The sequence below is a fragment of the Peromyscus eremicus genome, chromosome 9 (genome assembly GCF_949786415.1).
Source record: "Peromyscus eremicus chromosome 9, PerEre_H2_v1, whole genome shotgun sequence".
NCBI classification, from domain to species: domain Eukaryota; kingdom Metazoa; phylum Chordata; class Mammalia; order Rodentia; family Cricetidae; genus Peromyscus; species Peromyscus eremicus.
The window spans coordinates 101,242,901-101,265,030 of NC_081425.1; positions in this window are offsets into that span (position 1 = coordinate 101,242,901).

Genomic DNA, 22,130 nt, shown 5'->3' on the forward strand with positions numbered 1-22,130 from the left:
GTGTGCGGATAAGGCCAGGAACGAACCACAAGGAGATGGGCAGACGTCAAGGCAGAAACACATACAACAAAATGAATAGTAATACACCATCACCAGGCCCTAGCCCTCCTCCAACACCTAGACCTGAACATCAGAAATTGGAAGAAGCAGAAGAAAATAGCCTTATGAATGTCATCATGAAGAAGCTAGAGGCTCGTGTAGAGGAAAAGACAAAAAAATGTGAAGAACGCTGTAAACAACTAGAGGAAAGGGCAAACAAATTAGAAGAAATCAATAAAGTCCTGGAAGAGAACAATAAAATACTGAAAGAAAATCAAGAAAAATCAATGAAACAAATGAAGGAAACAGTCCAAGACCTGAAAAAGGAAATAGAAAAAATGAAGAAGACACAAACAGAGGGAATGCTGGAAATAGAAAATCTGAGAAAACGATTGGGAACTTCAGATGCAAGTATAATCAACAGAATGCAAGAGATGGAAGAGAGGATCTCTAGCGTTGAAGATACAATAGAAGAAATAGATTCATCAGTCAAAGAAAACACTAAAGTCAACAAAGTCATGAACCAAAATGTCCAAGAAATTTGGGACACCATGAAAAGACAAAACCTACGAATAATAGGGGTAGAAGAAGGAGAAGAATACCAACTCAAGGGCACAGAAAATATATTCAACAAGATCATAGAAGAAAACTTTCCCAACTTAAAGAAGGAAATGCCTATGAAGATACAGGAAGCCTATAGAACACCAAACAGACTAGACCCCCAAAAAAAGTCCCCTCGCCACATAATAATTAAACAATTAAACGTACAGAATAAAGAAAGAATATTAAGAGCAGCAAAGGAAAAAGGCCAAGTGACATATAAAGGCAAACCTATCAGAATAACACCCGATTTCTCAATGGAGACTTTGAAAGCCAGAAGGTCCTGGACAGATGTAATGCAGACATTAAGAGACCATGGATGTCAGCCTAGACTAATATACCCAGCAAAACTTTCAATCGTCATAGATGGAGTGAACAAGACATTCCATGACAAAGCCAGATTTAAACAATATTTATCCACAAACCCAGCCCTACAGAAAGCACTAGAAGGAAAATTCCAACCTAAGGAAGTCAGATACAACCTCGAAAACACAGGCAATAGATAAAGCCACAGCAGTAGACCCCAACGAAGAAAAGTACACACACATCACCACCAAAAAATAACAGGAATGAACAATCACTGGACATTAATATCCCTCAATATCAATGGACTTAATTCACCTATAAAAAGACATAGGCTTACAGAATGGATACGAAAGCAGGACCCATCTTTCTGCTGCATACAAGAAACACATCTCAAATTCAAAGATAGACACTACCTAAAAATAAAAGGCTGGGAAAAGACTTTCCAATCAAACGGTCTTAAGAAACAAGCGGGTGTAGCCATCCTGATATCCAGCAAAATAGACTTCAAACTAAAATCAATCAAAAGAGATCAAGAAGGGCATTACATACTCATCACAGGAAAGATCCACCAAGATGAAGTCTCAATTCTGAACATTTATGCCCCAAACACAAGGGCACCCACATATGTAAAAGAAACATTATTAAAGCTTAAATCACATATAAAACCCCACACATTAATAGTGGGAGACCTCAACACCCCACTTTCACCACTGGACAGATCCCCCAAATCGAAACTTAACAGAGAAATAAAGGACTTAATTGATGTCATGACTCAAATGGACTTAATCGACATCTACAGAACATTCCATCCTAACAAAAAAAGAATATACCTTCTTCTCAGCACCCCATGGAACCTTCTCTAAAATTGACCACATACTTGGTCACAAAGCAAATCTAAACAGATACAAAACAATTAGAATAACCTCCTGTGTTCTATCAGACCACCATGGTCTAAAGTTGGATTTCAACAACAACAAAAACTACAGAAAACCTACAATCTCATGGAAACTGAACAATACCCACCTGAATCACCAATGGGTTAAGGAAGAAATAAAGAAAGAAATTAAAGACTTCCTAGAGATCAACGAAAATGAAGATACCACATATCCAAACCTATGGGACACTATGAAAGCAGTACTAAGAGGGAAATTCATAGCACTAAACGCCCACATAAATAAGCTGGAGAAATCTCACACTAGTGACTTAACAGCACACCTGAAAGTTCTAGAACAGGAAGAAGCAAAGTCTCCCAGGAAAAATAGATGCCAGGAAATTATCAAAGTGAGAGCTGAAATCAATAAAATAGAAACAAAGAGAACAATACAAAAAATTAATGAAACAAAGAGTTGGTTCTTTGAGAAAATCAACAAGATAGACAAGCCCTTATCCAAACTAACCAAAAGACAGAGAGAGAGCATCCAAATCAACAAAATCAGAAATGAAAAGGGGGACATAACAACAGACATTGAGGAAATCCAGAGAATCATCAGGTCATACTTCAAAAACCTCTATTCCACAAAACTGGAAAACCTAAAAGAAATGGATAATTTTCTGGATAGGTACCACATACCTAAATTAAATCAAGACCAGATAAACTATTTAAATAGTCCAATAACCCCTAACGAAATAGAAACAGTCATTAAAAGTCTCCCAACCAAAAAAAGCCCAGGACCAGATGGTTTCAGTGCAGAATTCTACCAGATCTTCAAAGAAGAGTTAATACCAATACTCTCTAAATTGTTCCATACAATAGAAACAGAAGGAACATTACCAAACTCCTTCTATGAGGCTACAATTACCCTGATTCCCAAACCAAACAAGGATACAACAAAGAAAGAGAACTACAGACCGATCTCCCTCATGAACATTGATGCAAAAATACTCAATAAAATACTGGCAAACAGACTCCAAGACCACATCAAAACAATTATCCACCATGATCAAGTAGGATTCATTCCAGGGATGCAAGGATGGTTCAACATACGAAAGTCTGTCAATGTGATACACCATATAAACAAACTCAAAGAAAAAAACCACATGATCATCTCACTAGAGGCTGAAAAGGCATTTGACAAAATCCAACACCCCTTCATGATAAAGGTCTTGGAGCGATCAGGAATACAGGGAACATACCTAAACATAATAAAGGCAATTTACAGCAAGCCAACAGCCAACATCAAATTAAATGGAGAGAAACTCAAAGCAATTCCACTAAAATCAGGAACGAGGCAAGGCTGTCCGCTCTCCCCATACTTATTCAATATAGTACTTGAAGTTCTAGCCAGAGCAATAAGACAACATAAGGAGATTAAGGGGATACAAATTGGAAAGGAAGAAGTCAAGCTTTCCCTATTTGCAGATGACATGATAGTATACTTGAGCAACCCCAAAGATTCCACCAAGGAACTGATACAGCTTATAAACACCTTCAGCAACATAGCAGGATACAAGATCAACTCCAAAAAATCAGTAGCCCTCCTATATACAATGGACAAAAAAGCGGAGAAGGAAATCAGAGATACATCACCCTTTACTATAGCCACAAATGACATAAAATACCTTGGGGTAATACTAACCAAGCAAGTGAAGGACCTATATGACAAGAACTTTAAGTCCCTGAAAAAAGAAATTGAAGAAGATGTCAGAAAATGGAAAGATCTCCCATGCTCATGGATAGGCAGAACTAACATAGTAAAAATGGCAATCTTACCAAAAGCAATCTACAGATTCAATGCAATCCCCATCAAAATACCAACACAATTCTTCACAGACCTGGAAAGAATAATACTCAACTTCATATGGAAAAACAAAAAACCCAGGATAGCCAAAAGAATCCTGTACAATAAAACAACCTCTGGAGGCATCACGATCCCTGACTTCAAGCTGTACTATAGAGCTACAGTAATAAAAACAGCTTGGTACTGGCATAAAAACCGACATGTGGACCAATGGAATCGAATTGAAGACCCTGATATTAATCCGCACACCTATGAACAAAAAATTTTTGACAAAGAAGCCAAAAGTGCACAATGGAAAAAAGAAAGCATCTTCAACAAATGGTGCTGGCAAAACTGGATATCAACATGTAGAAGGCTGCAAATAGATCCATATCTATCACCGTGCACAAAACTTAAGTCCAAGTGGATCAAGGACCTCAACATAAATCCAGCTACTCTGAACCTGCTAGAAGAGAAAGTAGGAAGTAGTCTTGAACACATTGGCATAGGAGACCACTTTCTAAATAGAACACCAGTAGCACAGACACTGAGAGAAACAATCAATCAATGGGACCTCTTGAAACTGAGAAGCTTTTGTAGGGCAAAGGATACGGTCAACAAAGCAAAGCGACAGCCTACAGAATGGGAAAAGATCTTCACCAATCCCACATCTGACAGAGGACTGATATCCAGAATATATAAGGAACTCAAGAAATTAGACATCAAAATGCCCAACAGTCCAATTAAGAAATGGGCTATAGAACTAAACAGAGAATTCTCAACAGAGGAAACTCAAATGGCTGAAAGACATTTAAGGAATTGCTCAACATCCCTAATCATCAGGGAAATGCAAATCAAACAACTCTGAGATACCACCTTACGCCTGTCAGAATGGCTAAGATCAAAAACACTGAAGACACCTTATGCTGGAGAGGATGTGGAGCTAGGGGAACTCTCCTCCACTGCTGGTGGGAATGCAAGCTTGTACAACCACTTTGGAAATCAATATGGCGATTTCTTAGAAAATTGGGAATCCATCTCCCCCAAGATCCAGCTATACCACTCTTGGGCATATACCCAAGGAATGCTCAACCACACCACAAGAGCACTTGTTCAGCTATGTTCATATCAGCGTTGTTTGTAATAGCCAGAACATGGAAACAACCTAGATGCCCTTCAACTGAAGAATGGATAAACAAAATGTGGTACATATACACAATGGAATACTACTCAGCAGAGAAAAACAATGACATCACGAGGTTTGCAGACAAATGGATGGATCTAGAAAAAATCATCCTGAGTGAGGTATCCCAGACTCAGAAAGACAAACATGGTATGTACTCACTCATAACAGGATACTAGATGTGGAACAAGGATGACTGGACTGCTACTCACATCACCAGGCAGGCTACCTGGAAAACAGGACCCCAAGAAAGACACAGGGATCGCCCAACGACAGAGAAATGGAATGAGATCTACATGAACAGCCTGGACAGGAGTGGGGGTAGTGAAGGGCGAGGGTCGAGGGAAAGAGAGCTTGGGTGAGTGGGAGATCCCAGCTGGATCAAAAACAGAGAGGGAGAACAAGGAATAGGAGACCATGGTAAATGAAGACCACATGAGAATAGGAAGAAACAAAGTGCTAGAGAGGCCCACAGAAATCCACAAAGATACCCCCACAACAGACTGCTGGCAATGGTCGAGCGACAATCCGAACTGACCTACTCTGGTGTTGGGATGGCCAAACACCCTAATTGTCGTGCTAGAAACCTCATCCAACTACTTACTGATGGACCTGGAGGCAGAGATCCATGACTAGGCCCCAGGTGGATCTCTGGGAGTCCAATTAGCGAGAATGAGGAGGGTTTATATGAGAGAGAATTGTTGAGACCAAGGTCGGATAAAGCACAGAGACAAATAGCCAAACAAACGGAAACACATGAAATATGAACCAATGGCTGAGGGGTCACCAACTGGATCAGGCCCTCTGAGTGGGTGAGACAGTTGATTGGCCTGATCTGTTTGGGAGGCATCCAGGCAGTGGGACCGGGTCCTGTGCTCATTGCATGAGTTGGCTGTTTGAAACCTGGGGCCTATGCAGGGTCCCTTGGCTCAGCATGGGAGGAGGGGACTGGACCTACCTGGACTGAGTCCACCAGGTTGATCTCAGTCTGTGGGGAAGGCTTTGCCCTGGAGGAGATTGGAATGGGGGGCGGGCTGGGGGGAAGGTGAGGGGGGCGGGAGGGGGGAGAACAAGGGAATCTGTGGCTGATATGTAGAACTGAATTGTATTGCAAAATAAAAATTAAAAAAAAAAAAATTTAGCCCAATGTAAGTAAAACGAGTCACAAAAGAACAATTATCCTTCTTCTAAAAAATTCTGCCTTTAGGCTCAATATTCGTAAGAGCAACAAAGCATGCCAATGTGTAATTTGATATCAATTAAGTTTGGTTCAAGGGTGTAGCAGCTCTTCAAAGCTATAAAGAACTGCTTTTGTCACTCTTAGTCCTGCAGTGGTAATTATGACCGTCATTCTGTATCCACAATGTTGTGACATTTCCTCAGAGTAAATCTGTGCAATAATCTCAAGAGATTACTCTCAGTGAAAGTATACTGTCTTACTAGATTTCTAGATTTTCAAGGCCAAGGACAGAACTTCACATTTGTATCTGACTGCCCTAAATGGGGTTGCCGATAATTGGCGATTTGTGACTTCCAAAATGAGAACTTTCTGGAGTTCAGACAGTAGCTAGTCAGTGTAGGTTTATTTATTTAAATGTGCAGATGAAAGAGTAACTTTACAACTAGATCTCACTTAGCATAAATTGCAGATTTGCCCTAATAGTAATCACTTCAATATGTGTTCATGTCACAATGGAAACAATAAACCAAGATTATCTGGCAAAAAAAAAAATAAAAATAAAATAAAAATAAAAAAAGAAAACGGGAAGTGCTGTGGGATGGTCTGTATGTCAAATGCTCTGATTGGTCAATAAATAAAACACTGTTTGGCCAGTGGCCAGGCAGGAAAACTCTAGCTACAGACTGTATCATTCTGGAGATAACAGTGTTAGTTGTAAACCACATCTGTAAATACACAGCCAAAGACTTGGTGTTAAAATATGAGTCTCAGAGAGAGAGAGAGAGAGAGAGAGAGAGAGAGAGAGAGAGAGAGAGAGAGAGATCTCCTTCAACTGTCATCCTGGCAACAGAATGTTTTGATGTCTATTTAATTTTCTGTCTCAAAGACAAGTAAAGAGTCTATTTACCTGTTTCCTGAAAAGGAACTTCTACCTCTTCATATAAAAAAGGTAAAAATTTGGCCTTCATGACAGATTTGTTAGACTTTGAAACATAGGCCACCTCATATACACAATATGAGCTTTACTGGGTTGAAACATTCTGTAAAGAAAATATCAGCTTTCATTTTATCTTGAAGCATTTGGTATAGGAATGTTAATTGATTTTTCATCTACTCCACACCAACTTCAGAGGTGATGCTTTGCTGTATACAGACCACTAATTCACAAGGTCAGCTCTCTTTCAACATTTCATTGAACAGTTATTATTTTCCTGCAAGGAGGAGCTCAGAGTAAAAAGGGCCTTCAACCCAGAGATAATACAACACCTCTCAGGAAGCCAAAACCATCACCTTGGGTTGCCCACTGCCATTCCTATGTCACCATACCACCAGGAACTAAAAGTCTATTCACAAAACTCTATGAACACTATCTGAAACTGCAAGAGAGAAGGAGCCAGCCCAAACCCCATACTTGCTAAGCCCAGTATTGATTTAGAGAACCATGTGTTCAGTAGGGTTTACTTGGATCTTAGAAGGATCTTCAATTGGTAACCCACTGAGATCCAAATGCTGAATTACAGAATCGTTTGTTTCTTTTGGATCACTTTTATTGTCCAAGAAACACAACAACACATTTTTATATAAAAGTAAATGTACTCCCAGTGCCATTTAAATATGTTTTCATTATTTCCTCCAGACATTCACAGAGAGTAAAATGATTTGCCCAGCTTGAGTTTCTTTTTTTATTGACATAGAATTAACTTTGCTGACTTGATAAACTCAAGCTAAATTAAATCAGAATTTACATTAATTTTGTTTTTGTTTTTTAAATAGCTGCTTCAGCTAAGATAGCCATAGTGGAAATATCCATTTTATGCTTTATTTAATTCCATGGAATTTCACTTAAGTCTGAGTTTTAAGCATCTCTGTTCTGGTTCTTTTGTTTACTTATATTTTAGGAAATAAATGTTTGGATTATACTTTTTATTTCTGTTTTATGAAGTCATATGTTCGTAAATGTAATAGAAATAAAGTTCTAGGCCTTTCTATTTCCTTTTGGAAGCAAAGACTTCTCCTAATAAATATGTTACCAACTGTGGAGATTAAGCATCATCCTTTTTCCTTTATAAAGTGTTTCTATAGGAACCCATCATACAGACTTCTTCCATGGTTCAACATTGTAACTATTCTAACAGAAGATTTTCTTCATTGTCACTTAACTGGTTAGGTTTGTTGTTGTTGTTGTTTTTACAATTTGACAAAAACTAGAGACATCTCAGAAGAGCTTCAATCAAGAAAATAACTATCATATTGTCCTGTAGGCAAGCCTATGGGGCTAATTATTGATGTGAGAGAGCCTGGTACAGTGAGGGGCACACCACCCCTGGCCAGGTAATCCTAGTGTGTAGGTAAGAGCAGACTGAGCAAGCCTGAAGAGTAAGACAATTAGGAGCGATGTTCTGGTTTGGTTCCTGCCTCCAGGTGCCTGCTTTGAGTTCCTGCCTTGACTTCCTCCATGATGGATTGTAACCTTTAAGCCAAATAAACCTTTTCTTCCCCAAGTCACTTTTAGTAGCCGTGTTTTTATCACAGCAGTAGAAATCTAACTAGGATGCCACTCTAAGAAAGAGTTCCATACCAAGAGCATAATAGGCCTCCGAAGATATTTGTTACCAACCTTGGCACCCATTTCTGACATGCTACAGTGTGGCATGACTTACAAGCACAAAGCAGCAAAGGTATATTACCACGGCAGATTGCTCATGCATCTGAAGTGGTTGGCTGGACACCCTTGATGTTCTTGCCTGGGGACAGTCGTATATCTTAGAAGTTGGATAGCTGTGAACACATATAGGCTGCCTTGGGCTCTGCTCTATTCTGGGATGGCGCATTATTTTCTATTGCTGCCTTTACTTGCCATCATACATTTAGTAGATTGGAACAGCAAACATTACCTCAGGATTCTGAGGTTCGGAAGTGGAGTGTCTTTGCTGGGTGTTTTGCTCCAGGTTTCACAACACTGAGGTTAAGGTGTTGGCCATTGGGGATTGCTACACAATCTGAAAAAAATGTACTTCTGAACACTTTCCAGTGGTCGGCAGAACTATTTCTTTCCTATGTTTATCTCAAAGCTTAAGGTATAATCACAAGTCTTCTGCATGCCCCAAATCACTTAACTCATCTCCTGAAGCATTGCTCTCCTCTGCCACTCCTTCTTCACATCTTCTGATTTGAGTGCCATGGGCCTCAAGAAATGGGCAGCCAGGAGCCAGGTTTATTGTCAGCTGGCATTCTTTAACTGACTACTGGTTACGGCAGTAACTTCCAACTGTGGGTCAAAAAGGGAAACTTTTCAATTGACTTTCCCTCCCCCTTAATTAAAAAGTGTAAGAAGAGACCCTCACTGCCATGTGGGCAAATCTTTCCTCAGAGCCCCTGCCATGCTGTCTATCTGTCCCTCTATGGTTTTACTAAATCTCTTACCCAAAAGGCACTCAGTATCCCTCTTCAACCTTGAAGACAAAAACCTTTCATGACTAGGCCCCAGGTGGATCTCTGGGAGTCCAATTAGAGAGAATGAGGAGGGTTTATATGAGAGAGAATTGTTGAGACCAAGGTCGGATAAAGCACAGAGACAAATAGTCAAACAAACGGAAACACATGAAATATGAACCAATGGCTGAGGGGTCACCAACTGGATCAGGCCCTCTGAGTGGGTGAGACAGTTGAATGGCCTGATCTGTTTGGGAGGCATCCAGGCACTGGCACTGGGACCTGTGCTCATTGCATGAGTCGGCTGTTTGAAACCTGGGGCCTATGCAGGGTCGCTTGGCTCGGCCTGGGAGGAGGGGACTGGACCTACCTGGACTGAGTCCACCAGGTTGATCTCAGTCTGTGGGGAAGGCTTTGCCCTGGAGGAGATTGGAATGGGGGGCGGGCTGGGGGGAAGGTGAGGGGGGCGGGAGGGGGGAGAACAAGGGAATCTGTGCCTGTATGTAGAACTTAATTGTATTGCAAAATAAAAATTTAAAAAAAAAAAAAAAAAAAAAGAAAGAGGACATTAAAAAAAAAAAAAAACCTTTCAGTACTTCACTGCCTTTTGAAGGTGGCTGTGTTTTTGGGGATCAGGAGTGTGGGTAAAAACTGCTTTGGAACTCCTAGGTCAAAACGTTTGAGAGATGACAGGAACGCCTGGAGCTGGCTCTCCTTGTTAGTGGTTATTTGCAAGAGTCACAGAAACAAAACAGCCTGGAAGAAATACTAAGACATTACACACACACACACACACACACACACACACACACACACACACACACACACACACGGAGCTTCCCTGGAGAGACACTCAAGTGCCTGCTAAGCACAGTGAGCTATGCCTAACCACTTTGGAGGTTGAGGAATGGAGAGAACATACAGTTTCTGCATAGAACCAGTGCTTGTCTGTCTGGCAGAAACCTCATCAGGAATTACTTTCCTCCTTGACAGTGCACTCAGGAAAATAAACCCCACCTCCCCTCTACTGGCAGCCAGCCTTGTAATGACTCAGTCACTTCCTCAGGCTCCTCAGAATGCTGAGGACATGTTATTTGGCAGTACCCAAGGGAAATAAGCCTTTGCTGACATCTGCCATTTTAGCATCTTGTATGTTTCTCTCAGTGCTTCTCAGTTCATCTCATGTTTCCTAGGTCAGGTAGCCTTGAAACAAGCCCAGGGTCAGCACTAGCATGGGAAGGGAGAGCTGGGTACCAGCAGTGTTCATCTTTCCAGCTTCTTCAGACTTCCCGTTGGACCTAGCAGCTTTTATCTCTGGCTGTACCTTCCTGTCAGTAGTTCTTGGGCTGAGTTCTTTGAGGTTTAAAAGACGTCAAAGGTCTGAATGATTTTGTAAGTAGGGGTCCAATTGTCTATCTAGCTAAATTCAGCAATAACGTCATTTTGGAACCTCCTTTTGGGAGAAGACAACGGAAGAGCCAATAGAGCACACTAAAATTCTTATGCACCCTTTCCTAGAATCTTTACATGCAGTTTCCTGGTTTTTTTTTCTGATTCTCTGTAGGTGCTAAATGGTTTTCATTTCAGTGTATTATACCACACACTGTGTTGAGAACTAGAGGATGCTTGGTATTGTACTTTAACATTATTTTCTAAAAAATATCAACACATTCTCAAGTGACCAAAGGTTCAAAGTAATGACACAATATATCGGCAAAGGTAAGGATAACACAAAGTGGGATGTTAGAATAAAGCTGGAAAAGTCGTTATAGAATCTATTTTACTTAAAAACTCCAGGGCTTTTTTTTTTGCCAATTGTTAAGGTTTAAAACACATGCATATTTTAAGTCACAAGACCCATCAAAAGCTTGACAGGTAGGATTGCTTAGATTATAGCTAGAGAATCATTGAAACAAAAATCCCAAGCAAATTGCATTACAAATGCACATACACTCAGATGAGACTTAAGAACCGTCTTTATGACTAATTCTTTCTATGTATAGTACTCATCCTCCAAGCATGTAAAAACATCATGAGAATGTATCTGACCTCTTTGGGGCTGATTGACTATATTGCATCTGACAGGAATTGGAAGGCTCCTTATGGTTTCCCAACAATGCTATTCCCGTGAGGAACGTGCTCTGTGACAAGTAATTATACAGATGTGGCTAACCTATGAACACAGAATATCCTTTGGGAAGGAAGGAAAGCCCTTCTTAAGTGCAGAAGCTGTTGCAGGTTATCCTAGCTCTGTGGCTGTCTCCAAGTCAATGCAAACAGCTTCATTGACTTACAGACTTCGAAGGGAGTTGTTTTCTAGAAGAATGCTAACAATCTTCAGCCTTGATGTGCTGGACATAGAGACACAAGAGCAGCCCCACCTGCATTCTACAAATAAAGAGCCTGAGAAGGATGGATAAAGGCAGAGTGCTCAGTGTTCAGAGTTGGGTTCCATGAGCCTGCAAGAATCACAACATCTGGAGCTTGTGTAAAATGTAGAATTGTGGGTCCTGCACTAGATCAGTGGAATCAGATTTTGGCTCTTAGTAAGATCCCAGGTAACTTTTTGCACAGTAAAATCTGAACAGCATTTAGTTCTAAAGAACCAGATTTTAGGAGTAGGACCTCAAAGAAATCACGGTGCTTCTAAATATGATTTTGAACCAAGTGATTATCAAAGGCAAGGTATTAATTTGGCTATCACTTTGCTCCTTAGGTTTGCCAAGGAAACCTGCCTAAACTGCATCAACATCCTTTTGGATTTGATGCCCTGATAATCGAGGTGCTGATGTGGTCGCTCTTCTTCTTTGACATGAATTAGTCTTGAATAATGAAATACTGCTGTAGATAAAGGCATGAGGACAGCTCATCAGTCACTGCAGTCCTACCACTACCTATCTTGGTGCATAGTGCGTACCAGGAACTGTGCTGGCACTTGAGACTCAGTGGAAGAAAGCATGCTTCACCACCACTCTAAATCATGTCTACCTGCTCAATGGAACAAATAACTTAGTTTTCTAAGGTGGGGACTGCAGCAGAGTAAAGGTAGCCTGTGAGGATCTTACCACAGATAGAGGAGTTTTGCTTTTACTTCTCCCACTTCGGCTTCTAAATCATTGGCACATTTAAAAATCTTAACTATACAAAGAAAATTAAGAGTATTTTCTGTCCTATTTGATACATTGTTCTAACTAGAGGATAACTTTCAAAGTAAGGGCTCCCTCCCACTGCTCCAGGGCCCCGCCCAGGGCTCCCGTCCACTGCCCCAGGGCTCCTCCCAGGGCCCCTCCCACTGCCCCAGAGCCCCTCCCACTGCCCCAGAGTCCCTCCCGCTGCCCCAGAGCCCCTCTTCATGAACTTTAAAATCAGTAAGCAGTCTTTGACTGATGATCCCAACCTGTCTCAGCTCAAGAAAGTGATGGAAATGTCACTTGGATGGAAGTTGATGCTGACCACTATGTTTGGGGGGGGGGGGTCATTTAATGAACTGCATGGCAGTGCCACTGTCTTGGCACAGTGCTCGGGATTCTTATATCTAGATAACAGAAACAAGAGAAATATGATGGCTATTGTCAGCTCAACAACTAACAGAAGAGAGCGCTGCATCTTTTATGAACAGGTCTTATTTATTCTTCACAATGACATGATCTTTTGGTTAATTTGCAATGTATATTTACAGAGAAGAAAACTGAGGCTAAAGGAATATTGAAGGATTTGTATGTGGTCCCGGATCTACCAAAGAATGATGTTACTATGTAAACCCAACTGTGCCTGACTCCAAATGCGTACCAGTTGACAGGGAATATCAAAGCTAAGGCCAACCATGGTGATGGCTTGTAATAGTACATTTTCTGTTGGAAAGATCAAGATTGTGAGATTTCCTCCAGGTATACTAAGCTGTTTCCTGCATTAGGAAACCAGTCTGGAAGAGTTTTCTAAGAGCACAATGTTCTGCCTCACCCTCTCAGGACAAAGTGTCTGAGCTCACGTCAGTTCATCTAACAAATGGTTCTGGGGAGCTATTTAACAGATGTGGCCCCAGGTGCTAGAGATTTGAGGATGGGCAATCCTCAGCGCTGCCATCAAAGCTCTCACCCAATGAAGATGAACACAGTCTGAAAACCTTAAAATATTTGCCCACCACGTCTGCTAAGAAAACATGTGTTAGCCCTGAGAACAGGAGCGAGACTCAGGGAAGAAATCAGAACTAGGAATTATATGTAACAATTAAAGCCATGGGCTGAGATACGATCACTCAAGGAGAGAAAAGAGAGGTTGAGAACTTCATCCTGGACCACAGCTTGCCAGTGTAACATGACAGAACCCAGCACATTGAGATTAGAGGCACGAGCAATTGAAGCACATCTTGACCAGTGGCCTCCTGTGTGTCTTATGTGTCTTATACTTCACAAAACTCTGATTTCTCATACTCAATTAGTTAGATAAATGAGAGTCTTTTGTGACATCTATGAGCATTAAGAATGGTTATTTTTTGTAAAGTTCCTTAGTCTCAGTGATAGGCTTAGAACACAATGGTTGGCAGCAGGGGTGATTGGCACAGCTGCAGAACTCTGCCATCTACTAACTCCATGAGTTCTAGAAGTTTTTGTTCTCTCTGTGCCGCCATGTCATAGTCTACAAGATAGGGCTATAACTGGTCTCCTCAGCATTTACAAAGACAATTAATGCACAGAAAACAATGCCTGACAAATGCTTAGCCCTTCTAAAGGACAGCTGTAGTCAGTCAATTAGTGAGAGCTATTGCTGGTATCTGTTCAAGAGCTGGTATCTACCTACAAGGCCTCCTGCAATGAGAGGACATACAGGGGAAAACTCACTTGGAAAATCAGACCAAGCTAACTTAGCCTAACTAAGCAAACTCTTCCCCTGAAGCAGAAACAAATGAGTGTTACAAAGAGTAGGAGACTTTGATCATACCCAAAAGGGAAGAGAGAATAAAGCAAAATTCAAGGTAGGATGTTGCCAGAGCCATCTGAGTCCTGGAGAGAACTCTTCTGGAGGGCATAGCACAATAGAAATTGAGTTTCAGGCATGAAGCCACGATTGCAGTGAATCAGCACTCAAGAAGGCTCTGGTGTCAGAGGTGTGCATCACCAGGGCACAAAATTTAACTTTAAAAAGTCATTTCTACCCATTACCCATAGATTTAAGTAGTTTTGATGCTAAACTAATAAGTAATGAGCATTCAGTCTGTACTCCCCCACCAGTTCCCTGAGTAATTATCCTAAGTGATCTTGTCTTCCTATAAATGCACAGTATTAACAGAGTCTGCCATTATCTTCTCTGTGGCTTACCAACCTTTTGAAGGGTCAGTGGTTCTACTGTAGTCACTCGGATGGAAAATGTGGAAAACACCTGAAGATTAATGGATTAGGAAATTTGGAGCACAAACTCCATTTGGCAGCACACATACATCATTTCACACAAAAGCATAAAAGAAAATAAAAACCAAGAGGCTCTTTCATTTCAAGGTCTATATTTCAAAGTCTAAAAGAGCCAAGGAGTAGGAAAACAGAAAGCCTTATGGAGTGTGTGTGTGTGTGTGTGTGTGTGTCTGTGTGTGTGTGTGTGTATTTTTCTCCACATCAGCAATTCTATTCCTTGTCTGTTCTTTGATATCTGGAATATAAGACATCTATTTTTCCTTCAGTTTATAAATGAAGTATCACCTGTTACATTATACTTTTTCTTTCCCTGACACTGACCTATAGTGTCTTCCACTGGGCTCCTTCAGAATTAGCACCTTCTTGCTTATTTCAAAAAATGCCATTTTGTGATTGCTCCTCGGGAAGTTCCTACACTTAACTCTGGAAGTGTCTATCAAAATGATAAAGTTTTGTTTTTTCTACAGAGCCTAGTAGGGTATGAATGAGTCCCCTGAGCTTGGCATAATAGTAATTGCTACTCTATTCCCCTTAGAGCCACTGGATTATTAAGAACTTAAAACATAAAAACACACATGACTCCCCAAATATCAAAATCTAAAGTTAAATACTGTATGTAACAGAACCATAGGTAGTGCACTGTCTGCCCACCCAGACACTGTGAAGGATGGCAGAACTCTCTCATTCTCAGGTTAGCAGCATATAACCTTAAGGTCTGCAGACACTGTATCTCCTTCCCTCCATGTGGAACTCCAGATTATCACCCCCTCTTGTTCCTGGTCACCCAATAGACATTTGTAAAATGAAGGAATAATAACTGGGTCAAAGAACCTGAGTTGGTTCAAGCCTTTTGTTAAGAATATGTCCTTCAACGAGTACCTGTAGATTCTAAAGTAAACTGGCATTCTTTTTATAATTAGAGGGAAAAGGGAACAGGAAAAAGGAAGAACATGATCAGAACAGAGCATGAATTTGGGAAGTCTTAAGTTTCTGCAACAGAGAAATGAATGTATCTCTCCTGAAGTCAGGATGCTTACTCCTACTTCCAGAGACGCAGCTTGGAGTGGTCCTGATGTTTGAACTTGCTGTTCTCCTCAGACATTAATATTTGGATGCTGACCACATACATCCACACACCAGGTTCAATGGCAAAAACAAAGCAAAACAAAACAAACAAAAACACACAAAGAATTATGGGTAAAAATTAACCACTTAATGTTTCAAATGTCTAAAGGAACTCTATCTGGGAAATAGATACAACTACATCCCCACACACCAGAAGCAGGAAGTTTTTTTCCCTGCCATAAAATTTGGTCTACAGGAGATCTTTATGATGTCTTCCTAAACTACTAACTTGAAAAGATCTATTTACAAGAAATCCACAACTCTTCACGCCCTCCCCCATAGTGTCAGTAGCATGAATGGGCAGTACTTTGTCGTCAATTGATGTGCATTGTGTACCACAGTAAGAACCCTTCATTACACATATTGACTCCACTGACATCACCAGTAATATTTATAACTATTTTGTCTTTTTGGTTCATACAACACTCTTTGATGGGACAAACACTTTACCTAACATTCAACTGAATGCTTAATTTTCCAACTGGTTATTTTCTTGACAGGGACATGTCACTCTTTTCTAGATAGACTCTCTACACAAGCACTTGACTTTTCCTAACACTATTTTTTATTGATAGAAATGGAATCAGTGCATGTAGGAAATATGAGATTTGATATGTCTAGGGAATTGAGTATTACTATTTCAGAGGCAAGGAATTTCAGATATCCACAGTGGCCAAAATACATGGCAGGAGAAGGTGAAGGTAAGGATAGATGGTCCCCCAGCTGATAGAGGACCATCAGAGCTGCTGATAGGTGGCTAGCCAGATTCTCACACCGTTCTATGTGGATCTAGTATTCCAAAATATCTGAACATGTGTGACAAAAAGGGAAGGCTGATATGCTGAAAATTCATTTGCATGGTGGACTAATATGGCTTGTTATTTCTTCTTCTCATTGCTTTGACAAAATACCTTATAAAGACAACTGACTGAAAGAAAGATGGTTTTATTTTGGTTCACAGTTTGAGGATATAGTGCATCATGATAGGGAGGACATAGGGACAGGCATGTGAGAAAGATCATTGAATTGTATTCTCAGACAGGAAGCATGGGTGAATGTTGCTACTTTCTACAATATCTTGCTTTTATTCAGCACAGGATCACAGATCACAGAATGATGATGGTCACACTTAGTTAGGGTGGATCATCCTACCAAAATGGAAACAGTCTGAAAACTCCCTCACAAGTATGCCCAGAAAGTTTGTCTCTTCTGTGAATCTTGACACTGTGAAGCTGACCTTCAACATTGACCTCATGTATGGCTTCTATATAGGAACCCTAGTAAGGGCTAGATTTTCCTCTTTAAAGGGGAGAGTTGTGAATGGTGACTATCATCTATAGCAGACGTTTGTCCTCTAAATCCCCTTCATGTACATGACTCTGAAAGCCAGGTGGAAAAGAGGCAAAAAGGAAGAAGAACAAAGCAGGTAAAAGCTAAAAGAATATATATGCTGAGAGACACTGGGATAGAATCAGAATGGCCTTGATTTCTCTATAAATGAGTAAGCTATGGGGAGAGAAGACAAGAAGCCTCCCCTGACCAACCACAGAACATGGAATCCTCTTATGGAATCCTCTTGTCTCTGAAGCCCAAGAAGCATCTGAAATGAGGACCAACTGCAAAAAGATCCAGAGAGAGGACAAAACACTGAGAATTGTCCAAACAGGCATATCTCCAGAGAGAGACAGACTGCAAGAGACCAGGAGGCTGCTGTGAGTAAGATAAGATTTATTTTGTGGATGATGAAACTGTTCTAAAATTAGGTTACAGTGACCATCACTTAAATCTGTAAATATTCTACAAGGTTTGAATTGTACATTAAATAATTAAACTTTATCACATGTAAATCATGTCTTAATAAAAATCATTTCTAAAAATATGTTCTCAGTAAATAAATAATACTTTCAATTGAAAGCATTTTAGTGTCGTTAACGTCATATTCACTTTCAATCTTTTAATTGAAAATGCTGTGTCAAGGGACAGGTCATTGAAAGATAAAGTATGGTATCCAATGTAATTTTGGAATCTGTTTATTTTTCCAGATATTTCTTTCCTTTAATTCTTAGAGTTTGTATATGCTATTTTAAATATAAAAATGTGCATCACGTAATATGACTCTACAGTTTCCTTCCATTGCCAAATTTTAGCTTCATTAAAAGGCAAGAAATAGAATGTCTTTGTCTGATGTCGTAGATAATAGCCACATGTATTTATAGCTACATTTAAATCAGCTAAAATTAAATAAAACTGAAACCCCAGTTCCTACTGCTGAGCATAGTCAAACTAGTCTGTAATCCCAGCACTAATGAGGCAGTGGCCAGGGGGGTTATGAGTTAAAGGCTAGCCTGGGCTACATACTAAATTCGGGTGAGTCTGAATTGGATAACACCTTTCTCAAGACATAAAAACAAACAAAAACTTATAAAGCAAAACAAGCAAGCCCAAACTAATAAACTAACAAACAGCTTCAATTTCCTGATCAATGAAGCCTTATGTGACATGTTAATAGACACAAAAGCAGTGTTTAAAATGTTGAACAATACAGAAAATAAAATAGTCCATAACCACAGTCAGTTCTGTTTCTCTCATCTAGTTGCTCATTTGCAGTCTTGGGATTTATACCATAAACCAACTTTTAGGTCCACTTGTTTTGTGGTGCATCTCTCTCAGAGTACTTTACTTACCATTAATTGGATTTCTACTACTACTATTTTTAACATTCCAATGTTTTTTATTATATATACATAGTATTTTAATTTTGTTAAATTAAGCATTACATCATTCCCCCCTTCTCTTTTTTCCTTCCAATTTCTTCTCTGTCCACCTTGCTCCCTCTAGAAATCATGGTTTCTTTTTTTAATTGTTATTTGTGTGTGTGTGTGTGTGTGTGTGTGTGTGTGTGTGTGTGTGTGTGTGTGTTCAAAAGTGTATAAACACAACTTGCTCAGTCCATTTAGTGCTACTGTATGTATATGCTTTAGAGCTGACTACTTATTGAAAAACTAATTGGGAGGCTAATCCCTGAGAAAGACTATGTCTTCTGCTCTCAGCATCCCTTGCTTGTTGGTAGTCCTGTGTCTACTATTATTTTTAAAAATCTCATCTCAAAGCAGTAAATCAGACTTGCTCCTCATGACTTCTATAATCATCAGTCCATGAGACTGTTCTTCCTATCTTCGGCAGTTTTCAGATTTGTTATCCAGAAAGATCAGCTGGATCCTGCCCTGTGCCCACATCTTCTAGTCTCTAAAACTGTGATTAGTCATTGAAGTAAAATAGTTTACAATGTACTTCACAATGTCAAAGAATGTCCATCCTTTCCAGGAGGTGGCTATCAAGAAAAGTCGTTATGGAGTACAGTAGAACCCATGGAGAGGAGAAACAAAAGATGGGAGCAATGAAGTAAATACTACCTAATTAGGACTAGACTAGAATAGGAACCCACAGTGTATTCCCTAAGAAGGGCAAGATGAATGTGCTCTGGCTTCTGAATACCAAATTGACTTTCCAAAGTAAAGAGAACTTCCACCATCACATCTGTTAGGCGTATTGACAGATAAAGAAAAAAAGCAGAATTTAGATCTTGACTCTTCCTGACTTTCCTCATTGATCCTGAGCAGCTTCTAGTAAAAGTCTTTCTCCAGAGACAAGGCCTCAGGCTCTTAGCAGGAAGTAGCATTTCCCAATGGTTCCAAAACTCCCTGAAGGGAGTGTCTGCCCAGGTCTGTAAGCCAGATCTTCTTGAGTTTCGTGACTCATGCTGATGCACTGGTTATAGTTACTTTTAAATCATGCTAGCTTTGGTCTCATCCTTTAAGAGCAGATAAACATGTTTCTTCTTGTGAATACCTTGCCCACAAAATATAAGGAAAATGCCTATGCCGTAACGAGACATTGTATTAGACAGATAGATGGTAAACAAACCGATGATTTATAGATAAATAATTAGATGATAGGGAGGTAGGTAGACAGATAACAGATTTTTTTTTTTTTTACTTCTCAGAGTCTATAGAAATTTACTTGTGGACCATTGTGACCCTGCACCAACTGTGTAAAGCTTCCCAAACAGTCCCTTTGTTCTCAGCCAATTAGAATAAGTGGTTTGGAAATTTCTTGCTCAGGCTGAAGTACATACAACACTTCTTGCCAATTTTATCGCTCCACCCAAGTCACCCAAAGCTAATAGAGAATTGCATGGCACCCTGGTATCTGTTTTTTTTAGTTTTCTCTGGTATCTGTACAAGTGGGACCATTATTATAAACAATGCTCCTAGATATATTTACCATAGACATGGGACCAGACACAGCTATTCAGCTGTGATATTTGTCTGTCTCTTGCTAAAGATTTCCAGGAACAAGTCCCAATGGTTCCATGTATTATTACTGAGACTGAAAAAATAATAATCTCAAATAAAAGTTGCCTGCAACAAGCCACTGAATCTAGTTAGACTAAACACTGCCAGCTATACTGGGACATTAATAATGAAGCAATGTATAGATAGCATAAAGCCAAACACCATAATTCATTTAGATATCCCATCCTTGCCCAAACAGAATAGTGCAGTTTTAGATTATTTTTAAAGTTCCATGTCTTGTAAAAGCATATGTTATTTCTTACAAAGCGCATTACAAACTAGGACATACTCTGTACAAAGCAAGAGGTAAACTCATCTGCATGATGGCAATCTTATCTTGGAGTATGCACAGTCAGTCAGAAGTTTCTTTATAGTTATTTAAAGTTATTTTACCATTTTTAATAGAGTACCAGTGAACTCAGTTTATTGCAATGATTCAAACAAGATGAGGGGGTAAGCACATAGATTATTTTCTTTCTTTGATGCTGTAATACACAAAACCTTCCATTCCCCTAACTAGCTTTTAGTACATTTACTACCAAGGATTGCCAAATTATAGTTTCATTTGAAGCAGATAGTGTACTTTGAAGCAATATATAATGATCTTTGGATTGATTCACAAACTGGCTGGAGCTACAATTTAAGTGAGTTTATTATGGCCATAAATAATGTGGTATTAATAAACCAGTTCGTCTGTCCTTCTGTCAAGCCAAGCATAAAGAATGTAATCACCATTTCTAAAGATTTCTAAAATTAAACTGGAAGTGTAAACAGAGACGCTGAGTAAAAGACTGCCAAAGAAAAGTTTCGGGTCCTGTCTGTTCCCAAGGCTGGTTCCGGTTGAAAGTGAAGACAGATTTCCAAAGTCCGTATAAGTCAGTCCCACAGCAACTGTGATCACTCCTGTGAGCACTGGGGAGATGGGGACTCGGGTCACTCCTGTGAGCACTGGGAAGACAGGGACTCTGGTTACTCCTGTGAGCACTGAGGACACAGGGACTCTGGTCACCCCTGTGAGCACTGGGGAGATGGGGACTCTGGTCACTCCTGAGAGCACTGGGAGGACAGGGACTCTGGTCACTTTGTGAGCACTGAGGAGTGGGGACTCTGATTACTCCTGTGAGCACTGAGGACACAGGGACTCTGGTCACCCTGTGAGCACTGGGGAGATGGGGACTCTGGTCGCTCCTGAGAGCACTGGGGACACAGGGACTCTGGTCACCCCCCCACCCCACCCCCGTGAGCACTGGGGACACAGGGACTCCAGGAACTCTTGTGAGCCCTGGGGAGACAGAAAGGGAAACAACAGAAACCTGGTGGCAGCAGACCTCAGGGAAAAGCCAAGCCAGGCTCAGTGGAGAAAGAGCAGCGATTTGGGAAGGAACAAGAGATGCTTGCTGAGAGACTCTTGGCAACCTTCTCAGAGAAAGACTGTGCCTGCCTGCATGAGCAGGGTCAGTTCCTGTGTCAGAGATCAACAATCCTTTCTTCCAAAAGGCAGAAGGGTGCAACTTTGGGTAGCTTTGTGTTAATATCTGACTCTGGCCCATGCTGTTATTTCATGTTGTACAACACTCATTTTCCAGACTGTGCTTTGCTCTGAGATTTCCGTTTTACGAACAAATGTTTACTTCACTTCAAGCATGGGTGATGACGCTACATCTGGATGGATGTGGGAATGGTACTGTCTGTCCAGCAGCAGCCACATAGTACAGACTACTAAATTATTCCTAGGGATGGAAAAGAGTCATCTTATCATGTTAGCAGGGTGAATGGAGACTAGTGGGA